The sequence below is a fragment of the Psammomys obesus genome, unplaced genomic scaffold (genome assembly GCF_907164565.1).
Source record: "Psammomys obesus unplaced genomic scaffold, mPsaObe1.curated_primary_1811, whole genome shotgun sequence".
Taxonomy (NCBI): domain Eukaryota; kingdom Metazoa; phylum Chordata; class Mammalia; order Rodentia; family Muridae; genus Psammomys; species Psammomys obesus.
The window spans coordinates 9,750,372-9,763,198 of record NW_026585644.1 but is presented as its reverse complement, the minus strand read 5'-3'; the positions used below and the strand labels follow the sequence as shown (position 1 = coordinate 9,763,198).

The 12,827-nt window shown below is 41.2% G+C and overlaps 1 protein-coding gene and 1 pseudogene across 1 annotated transcript in view; one reads left to right on the top strand and one right to left on the bottom strand.

The window, feature by feature from the left end:
• Window positions 1–12,827, bottom strand: part of Hdac9 (histone deacetylase 9) — a 675,889-nt gene that overhangs the window by 397,441 nt on the left and 265,621 nt on the right. The gene's annotated exons all lie outside the window — the stretch shown is intronic.
• LOC129689258 (protein FAM136A-like) lies at window positions 2,702–3,123 on the top strand (annotated as a pseudogene).

The following is a 12,827-nucleotide window of genomic DNA, read 5'->3' as shown; positions in this document are numbered from 1 at the left end:
ATGTTCCCTGTTTTCTCCCTTCTGTTATCTTCTGTTATCTATCCCATTTAGACACACTACACCTGTTAGAAGAGAAAGTGGGGAAGAGCCTTGAACTCATTGGCACAGGAACAACTTCCTGAACAGAACACCAACAGCTCAGGCTCTAAGATCAACAATCAATAAATGGTACCTCATGAAACTGAAATTTTCTGTAAAGCAAAGGACACTGTCATCAGAACAAAATGACAGCCTACAGATTGGGAAAGGATCTTCACCAATCCTATATCTGACAAAGGTCTGATATCCAGAATAGATAAAGAAATCAAGAAATTAGCAGCAACAAATCAGGTAATCTAGTTAAAAATGGGGTATAGAGCTAAACAGAGAATCCTCAATAGAGGAATATCGAATGGCAGAGAAACACTTAAAGAAATGCTCAACATCCTTGGCTATCAGGGAAATGAAAATCAAAACAACCCTGAGATTTCACCATACACCCATCATAATGGCTAAGATCAAAAATTCAACTGACAACACATGCTGGAGAGGATGTGGAGAAAGGGGAACCCTCCTCCATTGCTGGTGGGAATGTAAACTTGTACAACCACTTGGAAATCAATCTGGGTCTTTCTCAGACAATTAAGAATAGAGCTGCCTAAAGATCCAGCTATACCACTCCTAGGCTTATATCCAAAATGTGTTCAAGTACACAACAAGGACATTTGCTCAACCATGTTCATAGAAGCTTTATTCATAATAGCCAGAATCTGGAAACAGCCCAGATGCCCCTCAACTGAGGAATATTACAGAAATTGTGGTACATGTACACAATGGAATACTACTCAGCAATTAAAAACAAGGAAATCATGAAATTTGTGGACAAATGGTGAGATATTGAAAAGATCATCCTGAGTGAGGTATCCCAGAGGGATAAAGACATATGTGGTATATACTCACTTATAAGTGTATATTACACATATAATACAGGATAAACATGCTAAAATCTGTACACCTAAAGAAACTGAGCAAGAAGGAGGACCCTGGGGAAGATGCTCAGCCCTCATTCAGAAAGAGAACCCTAATTTGATCCCCAGAACCTACATTAAAAAAAGCAACTGAGGATGGTCTCACACACCTGTAATCTAGTGCTGGGGAGGTGAAGACCAGGAGAGCCATGAGGCTCACTGGCCAGCCAGCCTAGCCTACTTGGTGGGTTCCAGGACAGTGACAGACACTGCTGAGGAATGATACCCATGGCTGTCCTCTGGTCTCCACATGTGTGTGCATGCATGTACACAAGCAACCCCAGACATATCCACATGTACACCCATTTGCACAAGCATGCTCAAAAACATATGATATCCCTGAGAAATGTTCGTGAAAATTTAAAATGCTTAAAAAGCAGCAATAATTTGGCATTTATACCATAGTAACTAAATTGTATAAAGGTTTATTGAGCTCCTTATAATATTAGACATCATTCCTAATGTTGCGCCTCAGGACTTTAAAAAGAAAAGACAAAAAATATGCCCAATACGCACACATACACATAGAGAAGTGAGAAAGACAGAGGAAGAGAGGGAAAGAGAGAGAGAGAGACTTTTCAATAACACTATCCATACATTCTGATGCAAGGAATGACACAGGAAAGAGATGGTAGTTGCGTTGGGCTGAGGGTACGGTTTTCCTTTTCTCCTGCTTTCGATTTTTAAATTGCCAGAAATGCTCATGTACTACTACTACCTGATCTGTTCTTCCTAGATGCCAGGCTGGGAATTATCAAGTTTGTATTCTGTGGAGGTTTATGAGTTATTTTCAGTGCTTCAAGAAAAACTCCAAGTTTTCCTGTTTATAGAGGGAAAGGCCTCCCACATAAATGCTTACAAGTGTCAACCAAGCTGGATTATACACATATGTGTGCGCACATCTATGTATACAGCACACAGACTGGTGTCAATCTTGCTTCGCTAACACCAGTTATTTTTTCCATGTGTGGATCAGAAGTTGGCACTATCAACACCACTTGTAAGAATCTGAGGATGATGGGAAAACGATGAATCAATAAACTATGGTTTGACAGACAGCGACTTTTGATGACGCTACCCTTGTTCAGACAAGGGGTTGTGACAAGTCTGTAGATGAAGGTGGCATAAGTAGGTCTCTTAGCAGTACAGGGCAGTGCAGAATCCCTAGTCAAGAATGTGGTGCTGGAGAGGTTGTGGAGAAAGGAGAACCCTCCTCCACTACTGGTGGGGATGTAAACTGGTACAACCACTCTGGAAATCTATCTGGCGCTTTCTAAGACAATTAGGAATAGTGCTTCCTCAAGACCCAGCTATACCACTGCTAGGTATATACCCAAACTTTGCTCAAGTACACAAAGGGGATACTTGCTCAACCATACTTATAGCAGCTTTATTTGTAATAGCCAGAACCTGGAAACAACCCAGATGTCCATCAACGGAGGACTGGGTACAGAAATTGTGGTATTTTTACACAGTGGAATACTACTCAGCAATCAAAAAGGAGGAAATCATGAAATTTGCAGGCGAACGGTGGGATCTAGAAAAGATCATTCTGAGTGAAATATCCCAGAAGGAGAAAGACAAACACGGTATATACTCGCTTATATAGACCTACAAGATATGACAAACATAATGAAATCTATACACCTAAAAAAGATTATCGGGGCGCTGTCGCGGCGCAGCTCAGGGTCGCCATGGCGGAGGTGCAGCAACTCCGAGTGCAGGAGGGGAGGCTGTGGACGCCGTGGCGAAAAGTGTGGAGAGAGAGAACATTCGGAAGAGGCAGGGCCTCCTGTCCCGGTGCAGTGCCAGCTGCTGTGAGGACAGCCAAGCATCTACGCAGCAGGTGAACCAGTGCATGGAGCGCTGCCATGCACCTCTAGCTCAAGCCCAGGCCTTGGTCACCAACGAGCTGGAGAGGTTGCAGGACCGCCTGGCCCGGTGCACCATGCACTGCGATGACAAAGCCAAAGACTCGATGGATGCAGGAAATAAGGAGGTGCAGGTGAAGCGACAGCTGGACAGCTGTGTGTCCAAGTGTGTGGATGACCACGTGCACCTCATCCCAACAATGACCAAGAAGATGAAAGAGTCTCTGTCGTCCATCGGGAAATAAAATTGTCTGTCAGTGGCCATTGGGGCTGAGGGCAGGCTATTTAAGAGGAAGAATGCAGTTTAGAGGTTAAGCAATGTTTATGGATGAGGAAAACTCAGGACACAGAAAGTTCCAGGCATATGCCTCTCACCGCCCGATACTGGTTCCATTACATCTGGATTTTAGAAGGTGAAGTGAAAAGAAGCTGGTGCTAAAATTTGGATAACAGATAGCACACGGGAGAACTCTAGCTCCTAAATGTTCGTGTGCAAGTGCTTGTTCTGGCAATAGAGATGCCCTCGTACCAAGGGCTTAGATTCCTACTACACAGACATCCAAGCTGGCAGCTTTCTTCAACCTGCTGGTAAAGTTTGAAGAGAGGTGTGTGTGTTGCCAAGCTCCTGTTTACCACAAGTGTCACCACACCACCTTGCATATGCTGTGAAACAAACCCCAGCGAACTAATAATTTAGAGGGAGGAAAAGGTTTCCTTCCCAGATCTTTATTTTGCTTGGTTTTGTCTTATGTGCAAGGGCACAACATGGATTTAAGATACAGGAGAGAGAATGATTTGAATAAGTTCTAAAGGTTCCTTGTATTTTCTGGCCATCACGATGGGAATGTCATTTTCTTCAATTCTGTCCTTCTGGAAGCCCCTGAAGAAGCCAGGTGGTGTCACACTGTGTGTGGAAACAGCTTCCTTCACTGACTCCTGCAGCCAAGTGACACATCCCCATGAAGACGGTTTGACAGTCACTTATATACCAGTAGCTGAGATTAAACAGTAAAATAGGAACTGTTGAGAAGTACTGGACTTGAGAAAACCTAGATTTCACAGAATGGAAGTCCAAACCCAGCATTACTCAGCCTCCTGAATTCACAGAGCCTTATAGAGGTAATCCCCTAACAACAAGGAGTCCTAAAAGTAAGCACCTTGTTATCAAATGCCATTTTTGCCTGGGACTTTGTAGTGCAGTGTTACTGGCCCAACATGTCACCTATCTTTTGGGTAAGTACTATGTTGTATTTATACCAATTACTTGAAACAATGATGTACCTGTCTGTTTGCTGTGTCAAGCCTGCAATATATTTTCCAAGTGGTTTGGTTTTTAAATAAAGTTTCATTATGTCCAAAAAAAAAAAAAAAAAAAAAAAAGGATAATCAAGAGAGCAGACATGGGGTAAGATGATCAATCCTAGTTTAGAAAGACAGATGGGATGTGCATTGAACGTATGACAGGAGTCTACTGAGCGCATCTGAAAGACTCTAACTAGCAGTGTTTTCAAAGCAGATACAAAGACTCATGACCAAACTTTCGGCAGAGTACAGGGAATCATATGAAAGAAGGGGAGTTAGTATGATGGGGAAGGATAGGAGCTCCACAAGGACCAAATATACCTGGGCACAGGGTCTTCTTTTTTTTATTTATTATTATTTTACTTTTTTTTCTTTTCATTTTTTTTAATTTTATTTTTCTCATTAGTTACATTTTGTTAATTCTGTATCCCTCATTCCCTCCCCAGTCCCACCCTCCCTCCCTCATCTCCTCCCTGCCCCTTTCCAAGTCCACTGATAGGGGAGGACCTCCTCCCCTTTCATATGACTCCGTTTTGTCACGTATTTTCAGGAGTGGCTGCAAAGTCCTTCTCTGTGGCCTAACAGTACTGCTCCTCCCTTGGGAGGTGGGGAGGTCAAAGAACCAGTCATTAAGTTCCTGTTAGAAATAGTCCTTGTTCCCCTTACTATGGGAAACCAATTGCACAGGGTCTTCTCAGAGACTGTCATTCAACCAAGGACCATGTATGGATATAACCTAGAACCTCTGCTCAGATGTAGCCTGTGGTAGCTCAGTAACCAATTGGTTCCCCATAGTGAGGGGAACAAGGACTATTTCTAACAGGAACTCAATGACTGGCTCTTTGACCTCCCTACCCCCCAAGGGAGGAGCAGTCCTGTTAGGCCACAGAGGAGGACTTTACAGCCAGTCCTGAAGATACCTGATAAAACAGGATTGGATGAATGGGGAGGAGGTCCCCCCTATCAGTGGACTTGGAAAGGGGCAGGGAGGAGATGATGGAGGGAGGGAGGGACTGGGAGGGAATGAGGGAGTGGGACACAGCTGGGATACAGAGTTAATAAATGTAACTGATAAGAAAAAATAAAAATAAATAAAAAAAAGAATGTGGAATGATGCGACAGTTTGAACGTTAGCTTAAAAACTTGACATGACTCCAGCCCAAAGCAATGCTGTTCACAAATCACCTCATCTTCATATCTAAAAGACAAATGGAAATTCTAGTAAGCAATGGTCAGAATCTTAATATAAACTCAAAATATGAAAGATAAAAAAACTTTTCAAACAAATGAACAAGAAACAAAATAAGAAATAAAATCCTACAGTGCTCTGAAACACTCACCGTAAACCTCAAAGAATAATTTGACTTCTTAACCTGTTATCCTACCAGAAATGATTGTGTCTAACTGCTTGCCTTTGTTCACACACTAATCACTAAATTGTGAAAAATCACCCTCAACTTACAAAAACTGCCCTTGATTATAAATAATTGCCCAAGACTGAGAAAAAGTGGCAGGCAAAATCCCAGTCTTTCATCCAATTTATTCCACAGTGATCCACATTCCATTTGTCTAGACTAAATATAGCAGCGTTTATACAAGAAATCAATAGTGCTTGCAGAGAGGAGAGCGGAGGCATGAATATTTCATCAAAGGTGAAGAGAAGCGGCAATCAGCAGAGCTGTGGCTCCGGCTGGGTCATCTTTGGCCTGCTGGATTTGTCCCTGCCACTTGGACAGCAGCTTATCTCTGTTAATCACACTTGCTCCACAGCCATTCTTTCTATTTTCAGCAGCTATTGTATTGCGTCGTGGGTGACAAAGCTGCCTCTGATTCCAAAAGGAATGTTGGATTTTTCTGACATCTTTGCTGACAGGCTAAGGAGCCTCCCAGAAATAAAAGAACAGGGCTGAGTTTCAACAAGTGAAAGTCACCTTTGTGCACAGAATGTGAAAGAACGGGAATCATGCGGCTTGTGTATTCTAAGCAGAAATAGTCAGGTTACACGGAAAATGTAACCATTATTTTTAGTGGTGGATAAATAGGATTGCCTCTGTTTATACTGTTTTCTGCTTGTTTGTTTATTTGTTTGGGAAGACACACAACTTTTCAAAGATTATTCAGAAGTGGTTGCCAGTGACTCAGGTTAGAAGGAGGTACATGACTACAAGCATTACATTAACATTAGTTATCACTGAATTGTGGTTTATATATATACACATATATATATACCACAATTATATATATATATACATATATACTATATATATACCAAAATTCAACACCCAGGACACAAGTGAGAAAGAGCCATGATAAAACTAATTTCATTTGGACTTCTTTTTCTGAGATTATGAATACATGCAAAGAGCTTACGAAATAGCTCAGTGGTTAAGAGCATGAACTGTTCTTCAAGAGGACCCTGCCTCAAATTTCAGCACCTATATAATGGCTTAGAACACCAAAACTCCAGTTCCAGTGGATCTGACGACCCCTCCCGGCCTCCACAGGCACTGCACACATGAGGTGCACAGACATACATGCAGACAAACATACATGTAAAATAAAAGAAACAGGTCTTTCAAATAAAATAAATATAAACACGTGCAAACATGCATATGTTATTGTAGATTTTTCAAATGCCCAGCTGCAACATTTCCCCACATATATCATCTGAGCATAATCATCACATTATAAAAATGTCCTTATTCTTCATTTATAGGCTTGTTTCCTTGAGGGCTTCTATTCTGTTGAACAGCAGATGCTTTTTTTTTTCAAAATAATTTTCAGCTTCTAAAGAATCTGTAAGTGAAAAACCTCCCATTTCAAAACCAAAACCAAATCCTATTTTGTGTGTGTCTCTGTGTCTGTACATATATACTTATAATACAGTTGTTCAAGCAACATATAAATTTGTTTAGTTTAATTAAACTTTAGGGAAAATACTAGGTTTTTTTTTTCCTTTTTTAAATCAATACCAGGAGCAGAGCCAAAGCTGATTCTGAGTGCGAAAGACAAACTCAACAGCCACACATCTTTCTTAGCTCTTCCTTTCTGCTGTTCGTAAAGGGTAAACATGAAAGGGTTTGTTGTGTTCCAAAGAAGAGCTCTGGTTGCTGTTTCATCCAGTGGCTCCACACACAAATCCATCCATTTTAAGTGTCTTTCAAGTGAATAATCTTGTAAATGGAAAGATTTTGATGACAGAATTTTGTCCAGGTACAGCTATCACTGTGGCTGGGGACATAGTTTGGACATAGTTTGAAGCCTCAGTTTCACACACAAAATATTATCATAGACATGTGTGAATCAGTGACTGACTTAACTTTTATATTCAGAGTGCTACAGGAACCAGAGCCATCTCTAGTAGCACAGTTAATATTCATAATTACAGAGGTGCTAACTCAGGACATAGAGCCAACAATTGCGGCCAGAGGCAGCAGCCACCTAGGTTCCTAGGGTGTGATTACCCACACATTAATGGCAAGCGGACATATGAATTGAAAAGCTCTAGATCTGAGAATAAAGAAATGTTTCAATCACCCATTTTACTTCCTTTGTTCTACCTCCACAGACAGAGAACCTGTGAGAGTGCAGACAGGTTGTCTGTCACCTGGAAAAGACTACCTGATCTACTACTCTTCGCTGCTGTAACACCACCCTAGCCAATAATAGGGAATATCACTAGGATTTGTGGAATCCAGCTTCAATAGCATACAGAGGGCTTCCCAAAAGATGTCCAGAATGACAGCACGAGAAGACATTTTCAACCATTCCTCTTCATACTTGTCTCTCTTTGTGGCAGACCCCAGTCTCTGCCTGGCAGGCTGGCTTTACTGAGACACACTCACACTTACGCTACCACTTCATTTCTGCTTGGTATTGAGAACTGTGACAACCCTAGCTCATCAGGGAGGGCTAAGTTAGTCATCTCTCTGTGTTTTAATGCTTTGTCCTATTAACTCTGTACTTTATGCTCAATCAAAGTCTTGTAAGGAATAACTAACAACAGTAGAACACAACAGCATTTACAAAGTTGCTGGGTTGAAAACCACTGTGTATTGGACTGTGTATATATGCACACAACTCTAGTTACCTTTCTTCCTGCACAGACATTAAAGATCACCAGGGCTCTGTAAAAGATCACGCATGTGGCCAGAACTATTATCTTCATCCTAAATGCTCCCTTCATGCATACCTTATCAACTGTGCCCTGAAGAACCTTGGGAATTATGCTCTAGTGCACTTCTAGCTTCATCATTTCTTCCTCTCATTGCATATGTTGATTATCTTAGAAACGGTGCTGGTGGAGTCAGACTTTTTCTCTCTTTGCTTTTCTTCTGATAATGAATCTGGCCTTGGAGCCCTGGCTTATTGTTGTAATGTGATGAAGACGGACAGTGTATCTGCCTACATTCCTCTTTATGGGACAGAGCCTCCAAGATTGTCCACAGAGCAGTGTAGATACGGAAGAGAAGGTTGAAGAACAGGAATCTGGGCTTGTTCTTGATGGTAATGAGCCAAGAATGCACCAAACAGAAGCTTATCCTTGGGACTCAACAGTTCCTTCCCAGTAAGCTTCCCGGAATGAAAGATGGAAACGCAGCCAAGATGACAGAAACTCAGCGAGACTGGCTAGAAAGGTCGTTCTACTGTCCAGGAAAAACAAGAAAAGTCACTTCTTTGTGCTCTTCAGATATCACCCTCCAGATCTTCCAGCTTCAGCATGGCAAAGGGCCTCAGCCTCCAGAAGCCACTGCTTCCCTAGGAAAGAGACCGACCTCTGGGAACTTGGCTGTCTGAAGGTTGCAAGCAGGAGTGCGCTGGTTCCTACAGAGCTTTTTAGTGAGCTGGGTTTTGTGTTTTCTTCCAATGCACATATGTATTGTGCATTGAATTTTCTTAAACACTTCTTGTCCAACAAATTTCATCATAGTCAGCTTTTCCACCTCCTCTGTAGGCTTACCTCCTGCTACCGCTCCCAGAAGCTGGGCCACAGATCAGAACGTGGCTTTTAAAGTGACATTCTCTTTCCTTATTGACTCAGTTTGGCAAGCTTTCTTTTTTAGTATATTCTAGTCTTGTGATAAATTTTAAAAAAAAGCAATAAAAACAAGTGCAAAGTCACCCCCTCGTTGTCCAAGCTCACAATGAGGTTCATATGAGGTGGGGTTGGACAGAATGGGGTCGGATGGTAATGTTCTGTGAATAAGCAGGAAGGCACAGAAGGGCACACGACTGCAAAACAAAGCAACAAAAGAAACATAGCATGCTATTTATTGCAGTGTGAGGAGTCAAAGGGACACCAATAACTTCCCCTGTCCTCTTCTGTGAATGTTGACTTCTGATCCTTCAAAAGGACAAGAAAGGAATAAAAAACAGGTGTGTGTGGCAGGAGTGGAAAACATGGAGTGACAGACTAGAAGAAAAGGGTCTTCCATCCACCTCATCCACACCCTGTTTAGTCTCTGAGTTCTCTGTCACAGTAATGACTTAGAACTGTGCAAGCTGGGGAATAGGGAGGGTGACAAACGTCAGAGATCTCTGCAGGCAGGATTCTGGACTTTGGCAAATAACTGTAAGCACTGAACTCTTTTGCTTCCTTCAATCCCACGAGGATTAGTGCAAATCACCTTGGCATTGCCCTTCTCTGAGGCCACCACCGCACACCGCAGCCTTGCCGATCTGGTGAGTAAACCCAACCAACGCTTACGTGTCTTCTCAGCTCTCAGTCCTTTGGCTCTGTTGCTTGTATCTCATCACTGGCTGAAAGGAAGCAGGCTGTCTGCCGGTGAACGCTGTGCCTCGGGTCCCTTTTCTCAGGCCTACGCTGTGGCACCAGTTTTAAAAAGTCCTCTCCTCTTTAATTATATTCCTCTTTGGTGTTCTCTCTAGCCTCGCCCCTCCCCCTTCCAGGGTGATCTCTTTTACTCCTGGGTTATTAAATTTGTCTCCCTCTATCTAAAAACTGGTTCCCAATGTTGGACTCTCGCACAGTACCATTCACCCCGCTTCCTCCGCACCCCTCCTCGGCAACCTGAAGAACCACACCTGCAACTGCTCTGTCTTGCCTGCTAACCGTACGCAGTCACAGACACAAGCCACTGTTTCAAGCTCACATATTCTTGCTCCATTATCAGTGCCTGTTTCCCTAGAGCAGTCCCTTGTCACTGTCTGTGAAACAACTCTGGGGGCCTTGGTCTTCAGCTACAAGTATAACAAGAGGCCAAAGTGTATGCCTGGAATGAATGAATGAATGAATGAGTGAATGAATGAATGAATGAATGAATGAATGAATGAATGAAAAGCTGAGACTCAAGAGTACTGTGAAAATAGAAACATAGGTACATAGATACATGGCTATGGTCACAAATGCAAACACCGTGAAAGTCCTAAAGCACCAATTATTGGACTTTTTGACCATTGAGTTCCAAATTATACCAAGTCTTTGCTTAAATTATTAGTGAGTGAATAGAATCATTTATCTTACAAAATACATGTCTAGAAACAATCTCAAAAGGCTTCAAGGTGCCATTTTGTGTTTCCTTAACTCCGTATCTCTTAAAACACACAACAACCATCAAACTGAGGTAGGAGGACACATAGAAAAATACACCCTACCCATTTCTATCATTTACCTCCGTTGAGTTATCGAGTATAGGTTACCCTGAATTATCTACACAGCAATGCCTAACTCAAGACCCACGGAAAATTAGCCAAGAGTGTCAAAATGTAAACTGAGAATTTATTTTTCTTATTTCCAACTTGAAAGAGGAAGAAATATATATTACATATTTTAAAATGCTCTTAAATTCATTTAATCAAAATTCTTTGAAATTTTGCCAAGGTAATCAAGTTGATATTTTTCAGGCTTAGAGGTGCTGGCCTGCATGCTTGTTAGATATTAAATAAATCTTTACGTGAGAATCTGTAGTCTCGGCAGCAATTTTTTTAATGAAAAAATTAGTAAGTCTAAATGTACCTAATACTAAAATAAATGATTTAGGGGAAACTGATATACTTATTTGAGAACAATCCTGCCCAAACTTCATTTTAGGAAGGCAGATATCTCTAGTTTATTGTGTATTAGCATTTATAATATAATCATCAGGAAATAAAAAGAATGAATAACTTAACAAACATTAGAAGGACAGTTTTTGTAAGACTCCTGTAACTGGTTTGTCAAGAGGTACAGCCATCCCTCACAGCGACTGTGCTCAAGTCATGAATATCTTTAGTTTCTTAAAGTGCACCAATACATGGCCTAAATGCAAAGAAAATAAATGCAAAAGGCAATCTTGGCTTTGATTTACTGTTCTCTTATTTCCCAGGGGTCTGGACAGGAAACAAAAATAACCACAAATGACTAAAATATCAGTAGTCCTTGAAATATCAACATTTAAGCTAAGGCAGGCTAACTTTTTAATCAAAGGCTTTGCTATTTTGATTTACTTAATTCAAACCCCCTCTCCACGAATATGCTTTTGAATTAAGCAGTCATAACAAACCATAGCACAAACGTGAATTGCCAACTAATTTGTAGTGCACACTTGGTCTGTCTGCAAAGAAACACAGCTTTCAACTCAAAGGGAATGGGGGGTAGTTTATTCTAGAGCCAAATTTGAGTGACCATAGCCTGAAAACACAGGTTTAGCTTACCCCAAATTCCATGTTCTAATGTGGAAGCAGTTTCATGAAGTTTTTATAGAAACAAAATGAAGAAACCCTTGACTCAAGGTGCTTTTAAAATACAGTGGTGGCATCCTCAGTGACGCAGTTGCAACAGGATGGATGACTCTCCTCTCAGGCCCAGATGCTATCTGATGGCATTCTTAGCTTTTGGGTTGATGGGAGTTAATTATCTGGTAAGCTAATAATCCAAAAGTTTTTATCTCTTAGTGACAGGATGTCAGTTATGACACAGAAGTGGGCTATTCAAGCTAGCCTGAAATAATATAATAAGCTTCTGTCCCTGAAACATACTAATTTCTTTGCTGCAGTTGTAAGAGTCTTTGCAAACACAGCTTCATTTAGGACTTCTCATTGACAGCTCTTAATTTCTTTCATGCGGGTTAGTCTCTTACTATCTGAGGAATGAGTAAAAGCTTCATGGAGCTCCTGGCACTATGGAAACAAGATCAAGCACATTTATGCCACTTTTAAAGTAACAGGAACTAAGAAACTAATCTACGGCATTTTGTAATTTGATATAAAATTTTAATCTGATATAAAGGCACCAGCAAATGAAACCCAGAGGAGGCAGGAAATGTTAGTCTTTTAACTAGATAATATAACTATTAATTTGAAAGAGTTCTTTATTCAGTTAGACTCAAGTTTCTTCATCGAAGATTGGAAGTAAGCTGACTTTCAAGAAAAAGTGCAAGAGTCACACAAACTCCCCTTTATCCGTGTTCTGTGTGCAAATTGTGTTATAGTTTCAGTTAGAGACATGCATCAAATGACTGGCATTTGCAAACGGCTAAATAAAATCTTCCCTGTGGAAACCTGATATTAGATGCAGAGGATACTATGGTAATGCCAGACCCTGGTGCGTTATGTGGTAAAAATGTCAATTTTCTAGATATTGGTTAAGTAGAAGTCTTGCAGCAGACACTGTCACGTAAACCACTTTACGAGCAAAATACACTTGCTT